The 12,544-nt window shown below is 38.4% G+C and overlaps 1 protein-coding gene across 1 annotated transcript in view; it reads left to right on the top strand.

The window, feature by feature from the left end:
- Positions 1–12,544, top strand: part of LOC147678568 (vomeronasal type-2 receptor 26-like) — a 39,005-nt gene that overhangs the window by 15,332 nt on the left and 11,129 nt on the right. The gene's annotated exons all lie outside the window — the stretch shown is intronic.

Genomic DNA, 12,544 nt, shown 5'->3' with positions numbered 1-12,544 from the left:
GCGGCAGCCAGCAAACAGGGCAGAAAGAGTATCTGAGTTGCTGAGGGGCTGATTCACAGAACTAACTTAAGACAAAATTCTAAACTTACTACTTTTGGTATTCACAGAAGTTAGGATTTTATCTTAAGACAGACTTAAGACAGAATCCTAACTTAAGCCTGTCTTAAGTCTGTCTTAAGTCTGTGTTAAGACAAAATCCTAACTTCTGTGAATACCAAAAGTAGTAAGTTTAGGATTTTGTCTTAAGTTAGTTCAGTGAATCTGGCCCTGAGTGCCCTGCCATGGTGAAGAAGCAAGAGACGTTTCACTAGCTCTGGGAGAAAGCTGCGGTAGCCGAGGAGTCAGAGGACCCCTGACAACTTTAACCTTTTCCATACTCATGACGTGCACGGTGCTCCGGTGCTCATGACGAGCTCAGCTCATCATGAGCCGTGGAACGCTCAGGTGCAGGGAGAATTCCCCTGCTGTGCTGAGCTTTCCACAGGAGCCAGTGCATCTGTGACGAGCTGAGCTCGTCATGAGCACAGGAGCGCTGTGCCTCATGACGAGCTGAGCTCGTCATGAGCATGGGGGCGCTGTGTGCGCCCCCTCCCCCCAGCACAGCGGGGGAATTACCCCCGCAGCAAAGGGGTTAAAGCCAACTAGGTAAGACTGAGAGAAATTGTGGGCAGAAGTAGGGAGAGTTACTGTAGAAGTGTGAAAGTCTCGAGTGGTCCCGCTTCTTGAGCAGTGACTGGTGGGGGCTACCAAGCATGCTGCAGAAATCTGTTATTTTGAAGTCATCTATGGCCGTGCGACAAGCGGATTCCCTCAAAGGTTTCAGCGATGAGCTTATTATAGGAATAGGAGCATCCAACAATACTAATGTCCAGCTGGAGGGAGGGGATCTTCTTTGAAATTGAAGAAATTAGAAAAATTAGAAAAATTAAATCGTGTAGAAATGTCAAAGTGGTGGGAATGGAAGTTGCTGCAGCGATATTTGGAGGTGGGCCCTATCCCACAGGGCTTAAGGATTATGGTAGCCCCAAGCCAGGAAGACACTAACCCTGACATGCCACGCCAGTGGGCCAATAATAATAGTGAATCTTCAAACATTGACAGGAAAAAAGTGCTGGAACAAATTGAAGAAATTGAATCCTATATTAATAGCGAGCAAGATCAAGAACAAATGAAGAACTTCATTGCAGGAACAAAAAATAGATTAGTAAAGTTAATAGAATCAATTAAGACAAGGAAAAAGACGAGATAAAGCGTATTACGAATGAGGCAAAACCTACTCTTTCTCAAGAAAGTATGATAATGTACAATCTACAGCTAGTGGATGTTCATAGAAGTTGGTAGTAAATCAGTTCAGGACAGAGCAACCTTGTGAGTTCTGAAGTTGATACTGATGTGAATGAAGGAACAGGTGTAGCACAGAAAGGTGTGATCCATTAAGTTATAGATGAATTGGATTTTTTACATCAAGATCAGAGATTCAATCTGCCCACAGACAACAATGATCAAAAACAAAACCTCCAAGAGAAAAGGGAAGAGGCAGAGGGGTGTAAAGCAAAGAAAATCAGTCTAAAGAGAAGACTACAAAATGTGAATACTGAGAATTCCATCATTAACCAGACAGACATTATTTTAACACCTCAAGAAATTAAAATCCTGCAGTTAGGACTTTCATACTGCCCTGAGCAACATGTGTAGCACTCAAGTGAGAATTGATTTCTTCAAATTTATAAGGCACATCAAACTAAAAAAGGGAAAAATGTAAAGAAATCAGCAGAGACAAGAGGGATATCTGACCAACAGAGTGTGTTATCGGTTGATGATATGAATTATATAAATTTAATGGAGGGGCCTTTAGAGTAAGGCATAACTCTAATGAATCAAATGAAGAAAAATCCACCATTGTGCAATTGAAATCAACATTCCTATTTAAGGGGTATACACCCACGTGCATCAATCAAGCAATTGTAAAAACTAAGAAGACAATTAGGGTACATAGTCTGTTTAATCTAAGTAAGACCAATAAATATGATAAAGGACACCATCACTTTAGATTTATCACCACATTTAACAAGCAGGAAGGGGCAATTCGATCTATCTTACATATCATATCAAATCAAATCAAATAAAATCATGAGATATTTATTTAGCGCACATATCACTCGAAAGTCTCATGGCGCTAGCAGACAGCTCAAAAGATCAGCGTGGTTAGATGCAATTAGATGTTAAGCAGCCATGTCTTGAACCTCCTGTGAAAACCGTTGTGATCATTGATGATGCGTAGGTGTGGGGGCAGTTTGTTCCAAAAAGCTGAAGCAAGGAAGGAAAAGGATCTCCCTCCGTTTGTGGTAGTACGAATTCTGAGAGATACGAGAAGTGATTGGTTACTTTATCTCAGAGTTCTGCTGGGATGGTATCAACTTAACTCTTTTGCCCAAAAGCCCGGGCCTCTTCCGTACAGATTGTTGTGCTTTAAGCATAGAATCTTAAAACATATTCGTTTTCTGACAGGCAATCAATGTAAAAGTCTCAGGTTGGGTGCAGACGGGGATCTTGGCGGAAGATTGAGTACTAACCTGGCTGAGGTGTTCAGCAGAACCTGCAGCCTTGAAAAAATTTCTTCATTTATTGACGCCAACCGGGCATTTCCATAGTCCATGCGGTTGATAATCAGTCCCTGGACTAAAGGAATCCATTTAAAAACTTTGCGTAAATTGCGCATGATGCCAAAGCAAGAGCTAAATATCTTATTGATCTGGTTTTTCATTGATAATTTATTGTCCATTTGGAATCCTAAGTTCCGTACCATTTGTGTTGGAATTGGGCAGGGGCCATGATTTTAGGGCCATCAATCATGTGACCAATGCTCATGAGCCTTGCCACGAAACGTTATACATTTGAACATCGAGGACGATTTGCACATACATTTGTAAAAATGAGGCATAAGCCTGTGCTTTACTTTGCTTGTTAGATAAAGTTTCCCTTTGCACAGGGCACTTTAGTTGTTATTTTGCCCACATCTATCTAGGAAGGACATAATCATATACTTTAGGAGTAATTCTGGAAGACACAGCACATATGGGTTTCATTATATTGCTCTGCCACTATGTATTTTTAAAAGAAAAAGTATCACTTGGGCAGAACAAGCAGTGGTAATAAATATGGCATGGATTAAATCATACATTATCAAATATTTTACAAATAATAGTCATATGTTTTATATACATTTATGCTGTGTATTTTTAGTTAGGCATATGTAGTAGAGTAATAATATTCACAGAACATATGAATTTCCATCTGCCCTTGACGATATATTATACATTGTGTGCACTATATGCACTTTAATATTCAATAGCATGAGTAACATTTGTGACATAGATATTGCGGATTCATAACACGATTTTCAGATTTTAATTATGACAGATGGAACATTGTGAATAGATCTTCGCATTTGCATCCAAAAATGTTTTTAGCTCCAAAGACCGTATTGTTGCTTTCAACAGATTGACAGATTGTATTATATGGTGCTAAATATATATTTGTGTCATAATGAGACAGAAAAAATTACCCCTCTGCATTGATGAACAAGGCTATTTGGTTGATAATACATGCTCTGAGCAAATTTTATATAAAGCAAGGCCGTCAGGCTGAAACGCGTTGGTGTTAGACTGGGCACTGAAATAAACCGATAAAAAAAAGTTGCTGTGTGCGGCGTCCTTTGTGCAAAAAACTGTTTTTGGCCATTGGTCTGGCCCAACGCCAGCACCCGCTGTGGAGCGATCCTGTGAGCAGACCACATTGTTTGAAAAAAAAAAAAATATATATATATATAATCACCAATACTTATTTATAGTTGTGAGCTAGTTTCCATATGGAAATATTTTTTGTTTTACTAATACATTTTTATCATCATTTGACGATTCTTCACAACATTTTCAAAACTGGTTTTCCACTCAGCGCAGCTGCAGTCTGGAAAGTTGTGAGGTGATTTGTCAAGCAATGGCTCAGAAAAAGAGGGCCAAAAACAAATTTTTCTCATGGAAATTCCCATAAGGATTTTAACACAACTACAGTCCGAACTGGTGAACAGAAGTACATCACATTTGGCAAAAAGCTAGTTTTTGGTCCAGAAACAGTCCTTTTTGTAATTTGGTATAAATCCTTCCAGTAGTTTTGAGTTATTAAAGAAAAAATATTTATGGATATCAAGGGACTAAGAGGATCCAGTGATTCGACAAATCTCAAAATGAGATCAGATTGGCTACCACCACTTTAGCCAGGAAGCGGTGGCAGCAATCTGGGGACTCAGACTCAGCCAAGTCCCAAGAATAAACATTAACAAGGGGAGAGTAGGCATACCCTGAAATTCTGGGCCTGGTGGTGTGGTCTTACAAGGTTTTCTTTTATTTTTTTGTTGTGAATCCGCAAATGATCTGTGGATCCATTGGACAATTTTGTAAAGAAACAAGCATGGTTTCCAGGTTGGCCCCATGGACCCTATCCTTCAGGCCCTATCCAAAGCAGAAAACAAGGATGGGGGCTCCGGGAAACCCATTACCCCAGGCCCGGCTTAGCAAAAGGGAGAGAAGGAGGCTATAGGGCCAATTTTGGCCCCCAAGACCCCCAAGCTCATCCAAAGTAGAACACAGGAAGAGGGACCATGCTGTACCCTTCCTGGGCCAAGTTATGGTCCTGGGGACCCCATCCCTCTCGACACAGCTTAGCAAAAAGGAGGGAGGGGCCAAACGGGCCCCTTACTGGGCCGCATTCTTCCCCTGGGCCCTGCCCATGCTTTAAATAGTTTCTCAAGAAACAGTAACTTGTGCCCTAAGGCAACTAACTTGTGCCCTTATCATGCACTGCTTATTATCCCACATCAGTCATGACATGCTCTATGACATAATTGCTAACATCACGGTAACGTTTCCAATAAAATTATTGATGAGAAAACTGTGCATGGCAGGAGCACGAGTTATAGGTACCTTATGGCACAAGTTAAAGTTTCTTGAGGAAAACTCTAGCTGCTGAATAAGAGAAGAGACACGAGAGTTATTCCAATCAGAATGTAAAACACAAAATAGTCCTGTCATGGATGAGAAAAAAGAAAAGTATAAGAAATAAAGTAAAAAAAATTAAGATTTACCCTTTGATGTGTAGCTACAAAGGTAGCTGGCACATAGAATGGTGGAGAGGTGTGGGGCAGTAGCCGGAGCGGCTGACTCTAGAGACAGAGCTTGAAGTCCCAATTGCCGGCGAAAGCTCAACTCAGCATCATGTGACTCTAGACAGTAGTTAACTTAATCTCCCCGACGGCCCCCAGTGCTTTGAAACCTTTAATAGTTGATATGTTATCACTTTACAAATAGGAATTATTATAATTATTTTTATTATTATGATATAGAATTAAGGCAGTGGAAAATCCAAAGCCTTAAAGGGTCTCAGTTAGTTAGTTAGCTGCTCAATGAGTACCCTAAACCTAACTCTTCATGGCAGATAAAAATAGGGCTGCTTTCAGTTAAGCCATGTAGATGAGTTTTCTTCAGCCTGGAGTGAGGCAACATTAGGGAACTCCCGACGCCCGAACTAAAGGTTACTATGAAAATGCACTTCCTTGAATAGAACATCTTTATATGTTTTGACTGCTTGATGAATTTATTACCCATCCACAAGGCAAATCAGGAATAGTCCAATAGCTTTTATATATACCAACCTGCTTGATTGAAACAAATTACTGAAAAAAAAATACGCTTTTTCCAAAATGTCGCATTTAGTATAGATAGTTGTAGATTTAATAATTTTAAAGCTGATAATTAAGATACAGGTGTGGATAAATTAGTAATTTGATCTAAGTCACCCATAATGAGACACAGCAATCATAGAACTTCTTAAGCCCCTTTTGTTGTCCTGGACGCTAATGCTGCCTCATCCCTGCAACTATAAGACTGGATTGCCATAATTGTACATCATTATCTTCTCACAAAAGTAGTCTTGCATGGTATTTCACCAAACCCTTGATTAACTAAGTTATTAATTTTGGGTGCCTATATCCGTAATTGTTTTTAGTCTCCATTTTTTTGCAGTCATTGCTCAAAATGTGCAAAATCATGACTTTACCATATGTGTTTCAGTCTACAAACGATTTATGACGCAATTTTGGCCACCAATAAATTGCAGTACAAGATATTGTTTCCTAATATCAACACCCTCAATATTGACTTTACACGCACAGACACATATAAAGTAGAAAAATGACAGCTAACATTTTGATGGTTGAAAATATCAGTATTATATTAATAAGTATGTATAGTTAATTGTAATTACTACTATTGCAATAGCTTGATTATTGTTTTTATAAATATTTGTATAACATAAAATATAGAAACATACATTTATATAATACAAATAATCTTAAAACTACATGCAACTTTAAAGTATCCAGTAATCTCTGTGGCACTTACTGGAGGTACCTAGTGGACTAGTAGGACCCCAGGGACCCTCAGGATTAAAGGGGACTTAATCCCCCAACTTAAACCATGCCACAGTTCGTGTTTGCACACATGTCACCTCAGGCCCCCCTCACTTCACCAGTGTGCAAACGCACCAGTGGCGCATTTTAAGAGGTAGTTTTAATCCCCCGGCCCTATTATGTACTAGGGGCTTATAGAGGAGGTCATGCTAATCACAGGGGTAGCCCAACACATAGAGTTCCCTAGTGTATGTAGGTGTTTTTAACTGTATTCTAAGTGTCATTTAGCATAGCACTGGCTCTAGGACTTGAAATTCCCTCGTTATAGTTAGTTCAGCTAACTTTAATTCATGCGCCCGCAATGCACTGCTGATGATGTCACATATCACATCACTCATGACATGGTCAGTGACATCACTCATGACATCACTAACGACAACTCAAATGACATCACTGATGACATCATCCAGTGAATGTATGTTTTTCTGAAATTAAATAAGTTTTATATATGGACATCTCAAGGTCGATGGAAGAATAAATGGGTATATAAGTGTGTAAATGGATGATTTTTTTGTAAAACTGATTGTATAACTGACTGATTAAGTGTATCTTAGTGAATACATGGGTTAGTGAGTATTGTTTAAATATGTAAATATCTGTATCAGTCTCTCACTTTTAAATGCGAATTCCTAACCATAATGTGCCTGAAACCTAGTTTCCATAGAAAAAGCATTTTCTGATTTGCTAATAACTTTTTTGGTGTAATTTGATGAGTCTATCTAGGTCAGCTCCTATCCTGAAAGTTTGGGGGTGATTCGTCAAGGGTGGTCTGAGAGAAAAGGGGGTCCCAAAATGTGTTAATTTTGCGAGGAGCTACAGCCCCAACAGCTGAATGGAATTACCCCAAATTTGGCAGAAAGGTAGAGCTTGGTTCAGAAAGTGACCTTTTCTTTAAATGGTGTAAATACGTTCAGTAGTTTTTGAGAAATTCAAAACATAAGAATCAAAAAATCAATTTCCCATAGGAAACTTTGTGCACGGTTAGGAGCAATGTTTGCTGTTCTCTGCCTTTTTCTGAATACAAGCTGCTGGCGTTACAGAAAAAAATGCAAAACATCCAATAAAATGTTTAAATATTGACAAATAGCTACGTATTATGAATATCTACTATGCCATATTCAACAAACACTTTCTCACTACATTATCTGAGGTCAGAAGAACAAGTAAAAAAACAGTTAAACACAAATTACTTCATATTAGATAGAAATGTATGCATTATAATTTTTCAAATTTGTAGTTTGTAGAATTCGGAAACGTTCTGTGGTAGTGCTTATGGAACACAAACTTTTCCGCTAACAAATAACATACTCATTTAAGAATATATAGGATAGTATTTTTATAATGTACAGTACTGGTCTTATATATTCCATAGGAAGAAGGTGAATAGGAATTGCAATAGAGAAATATAGATTTTACTAAATATTATTCAGAAATGTAGGGTTTATCAAATATTTAAAGTAACAAAGTATGTATGAAAGCTACATTTTTCAGACAGCATTTTCGTAAAATATGCTCAATGAAAAAATATCAGATCATGTAAGATATAAAAGTTAGTAAGATGTATTACAAGTGGCGCTGACAAATCTCCAATTCCTCTTCTGTAATAATAGGACAGTCTATTACAATATAACAAATGACACCATTGTTACACAAAAAAGAAAAGGAAAATAAAGTTATGAATAGAACAGAAGATCCATAACGAAATACTTTTGAGAGGTAATTATTTTCTGACCTTCTTTTCTCCGGGACTTCGAAAAGTTTGATGTTCGTGGGGACAGGTCATAAACTCCTCTGAGATCATTGTACTTTGAACATTATAATATACATATTCACACTATATGATCAAAAGAGGGAAACAGACTAAAAGACAGAAGCTGGTGATATTGCTTCTACATCTTTACTCTTTGTGCCGACGAGTCATAAACTCCTCTGAGATCACCATGACTGTTCATATTATAATATACATATTAACAGTATATGATCCCTAGAGGGTAACAGACTAACAACTGGAAGGTGGTGGCGTTAATTGTAAATGTTTTGGGTTTGCTCTGACGGGTCACCAACACCTCTGAGGTCAACTACAGTGTCAATATTATAATATACAATGTCACAGTATATGAGCTCAAAGGAGCCAGAAAAGGAGCAATGTTTGCTGTAATCTGCCTTTTTCTGAATACAAGCTGCTGACTTTACAGAAAAAAAGGCAAAAACATGCAATAAAAATCTTTTCTACATATAAATGTTTAAATATTGACAAATAGCTACCTATTATAAATATCTACTATGCCATAATTAAACAACTTAGAACTCCAGAATATGTTTTCTTGATGCAAAACAAGAATACAACACTAGAAAATGGAACCTGCATCCCACAATGGACACAGAGAAAAAACTTGCGAAAACAAAACTAATCGTACAACGGGTGTAGTTTATATAGTTTTTTGTTTTTGAGTAGTCTATGGAAGGAAGATGCGGCTCCACCCATTTAGATGGGACGTTTTACAGTTTACACGTGCTCACGTTTTAACTGTTTAACTTGTGCACGTGAAAAGTTACAAACAATGAAGCTGCAAAGGTTTCAATTTCCATTGTAACACGTATAAGGTCCTCATTATCTAGATACATTGGAGAGTTTAAAAAGTGTTAACCGGTAAACTGTTTCATATGCATTCTCATGATTAAAAACATCTAAATAGAAGACATAAAAAAAATATTGTTCACAGTAGAAGAAAAAACAATGTGCTAATATTTGTCATAACTATGCTGTTAAATTAAAAAAATGCCAGCATTTGTAAAGGGTAAAGCTTCCCCCGGAACGGTGTGCCGGCGCTAAGGCTTGTTGGGAAGATTAAGCAAGGTGTTATCCACAGTGAGATAGTGGTGGGCTAAGATGCTGCTGGAGTCGGGAATCAAACTGTGAACGCTGTTGTACAAAGTCAGGTATTATCGGTGCTGCATAATACTTTTACCGCACTTATATGTTAATAGCTGCTAATTAAGTTGAAAACATTGTTAAATTATAACTAGGGCTCCTAGTTTTACATTCGTTTTTCTTGATTTTAACAGATCAATACAGACAGAAAAGTATTCATTTTCCTCTCTGTATTTATTTTAAAATGTGGATAAAAACGGAAATTGAGTTATTTTTTGAGCGTGTCTAAATGCTATCAATGATGAGTACCAGGCCAATAGGTGTGTCATTCTAAAAGTAAAAGGGTTAAAACAATAAAAGTATTTTAGTAAAGAGCTTGAAAGAGCAATACATATGCTTGTATAAGAAAACATGCACATTTTAATATCAAGGTTGTGTATAGTTTATCCTCTAAGTTATGTCTGAAAACGGTCAGTCCTTCAGGCATGAGTGCATATTTATCAGACAAATAAATGTGGAAATGTACTTTTTTCAGATTATTTTTTCAAAACTCATAATATATATGGGTAAATACAGATACAATTATTAAAAAAATATGGATAAATACAGACGGAAATGCACAACAAATAAATACCATAAAACTAGGAGCCATAATTATAAGTTATAAAAGACTACTGTTAAGTTCGTTTTCACTATGAAAAGTATAAATGTATTTTCAAAATTTACTTAAAAAACATTATGGGGTTGATTCCGATTCGGGAAGCAAATCCATACGACGATTTGAATTTGTAGCCGTAGTAAAAAAATATGTCTGAATCGTTGTGAACCGTATGAAAAGCAAGGGAAAATCTGTACGATACGTACCCTGAAAGCGAACCATCCGAATTGTAAACATGCTGTTTGACCCGACAATCACGATCCGGACCAGGGACTGAGTACGTGATTCGTACGGTAAACATTGCGTATGAGCAATTCGTATGGAGAGCCACCGAATCACATAGGGTACGGTTCATACACCCCATGAACGTAGGAGTATGGTTCGTACACCTACGATCATGGGGTATGGTTCGTACACCCCATGATCGTAGGGGTAGGAACCGTACCCCTATGATCATGGGGTGTATGAACCAAACCCCTACGATAATAGGGTATATGAACCGTACCCCTATGATCATGGGGTGTACGAACCGTACCCCTATGATAATAGGTTGTATGAACCATACCCCATGATCGTAGGTGTATGAACCGTACCCCTACAATCATGGGGTGTACGAACCGTACCCCTATGATCATGGGGTGTACAAACCATACCCCTACAATCCTGGGGTGTACGAACCATACCCCATGATCGTAGGTGTACGAACAATACCCCTAGGATCATGGGGTATACGAACCGTAGCCCTATGATCATGGGGTGTACGAACCGTACACCATGATCGTAGGTGTACGAACCATACCCCTACGGTCATGGGTGTACGAACAATACTCCTACGATCATGGAGTGTGCAAACCATACCCCATAAACGTAGGTGTACAAACCGTACCCCTACGATCATGTGGTGTACGAACCGTACCCCATGATCGTAGGTGTATGAACAGTACCCCTGTGATCATGGGGTGTACGAACCGTACTGGGTGTCTGTTTTGCATGCACTTCGAGTCGAATTCTGCTTTTCCGGACATTTTGAGCTCTCGTAAAAAAAGAGTCGCACGGATTATTGACTGAACGAATGGTACTTGCTGGGTCGGAAAATGATGCTTCGATCCATACGGACATTGTGTACTGTGTGTTCCGAATGCGATTCGTACGGAATATTGATTCGTACGGGCTTTGGTACGATTCGGACGGAGAACTGCTTTGGGTACGCATCGTACTGCATCGTACGTACGGAGAGGTTTGAGGATACGATTCGTATCTGAAAAATGCTCTGTACAGCTATTCGTACAGGATTTTACCGAATCGAAATCGGCCCCTATATGTTATAGGGACATTGTAGTTAGAAATTAGGATTGAAAAAACCTTTGAAATTAACTGATAAAACCATAGGTTTCTGGCTCGTTATAGTTAGAAATTAGCATTTTAAAAACCTTAGAAATTCACTGAAAAAAACATAGGTTTCAGGGACGTTATAGTTTGTTGGACATTTTTCTCATACAAAACCAGAGAAATTCAACTGTTATAGTTAGTTCAGCTAACTATAACTCGCGCCCAGCAATGCACAGCTCATATCATCACATATTACATCATTCATGGCATGGTCAGTGACCTCACTGATGACATCATGATGACATCTCAAAAGACATCACTGATGATTATCTTTAAGATAGTGGATGGTGTTGATCAATCATTTTGAAATGAAAGAATGCCCCATCAACTTAACATTAAATGCCTATTGAGGTATACTTTGTATTAAACTGTTTTAAGGACTATTGCTTTATATGTATTTGCTTGTGATGAAACTCCTGTTTGGGGTTTCTATTACTGTGCAGTGCAGCATTACAAGTAAAAGGGGTTATATAACTATTTAGACAATATGGCTGCTGTACTGTACTTTGGAAGAGCCGACTGAAATGGCTCAGACAATATTTATCTCTTTGCAATTTTGCACTATCAGCAGTTTGTCATTGTTCTTTGCAACTGACTTATGATAATGGAATCCAAAAACATACATAAATTTGTACCTAAGCTGGAGTTCCTCCGCTGCTTTAATCAATATTCGAGAGGAAGAGGTGATCACGGTTTGATCCCCGTCACCAACGGCAGATTAGCCTAGCACCATGTGACTCTAGGCAATAGCTTGCTTAATCTTCCCGACGGCCCCCAGTGCCTAGAGACCCTCAAGGGTGATTGTGCGCTTTACAAATGTGGATTGTTATTATTATTATTAATATTCCTGCTCCACCTTTAATTGATTTTACCACTTGCAACACCTTTAAAGTTATTGTTGTCAATGTTTCTTGTTGTGTGTAAGGTATCTAGTTTAAGTATAGGTTTGGGATACAGTTCACCTTTGAAACTGTGCGCATTTGAAGTAATCTTGTGTTAAAATGTGTCTTTTTCTACTTTGGGAAAGGTCAGTTCTCTTTCATCAAGTCCACTACTAAGTGACCGGAGCCAATTCCCTTCTTTTTTCCGCACCATCCCCAGT

The sequence above is a fragment of the Lissotriton vulgaris genome, chromosome 12, assembly GCF_964263255.1.
Source record: "Lissotriton vulgaris chromosome 12, aLisVul1.2, whole genome shotgun sequence".
NCBI classification, from domain to species: Eukaryota; Metazoa; Chordata; class Amphibia; order Caudata; family Salamandridae; genus Lissotriton; species Lissotriton vulgaris.
This window is presented reverse-complemented; position numbering and strand designations above follow the sequence as displayed.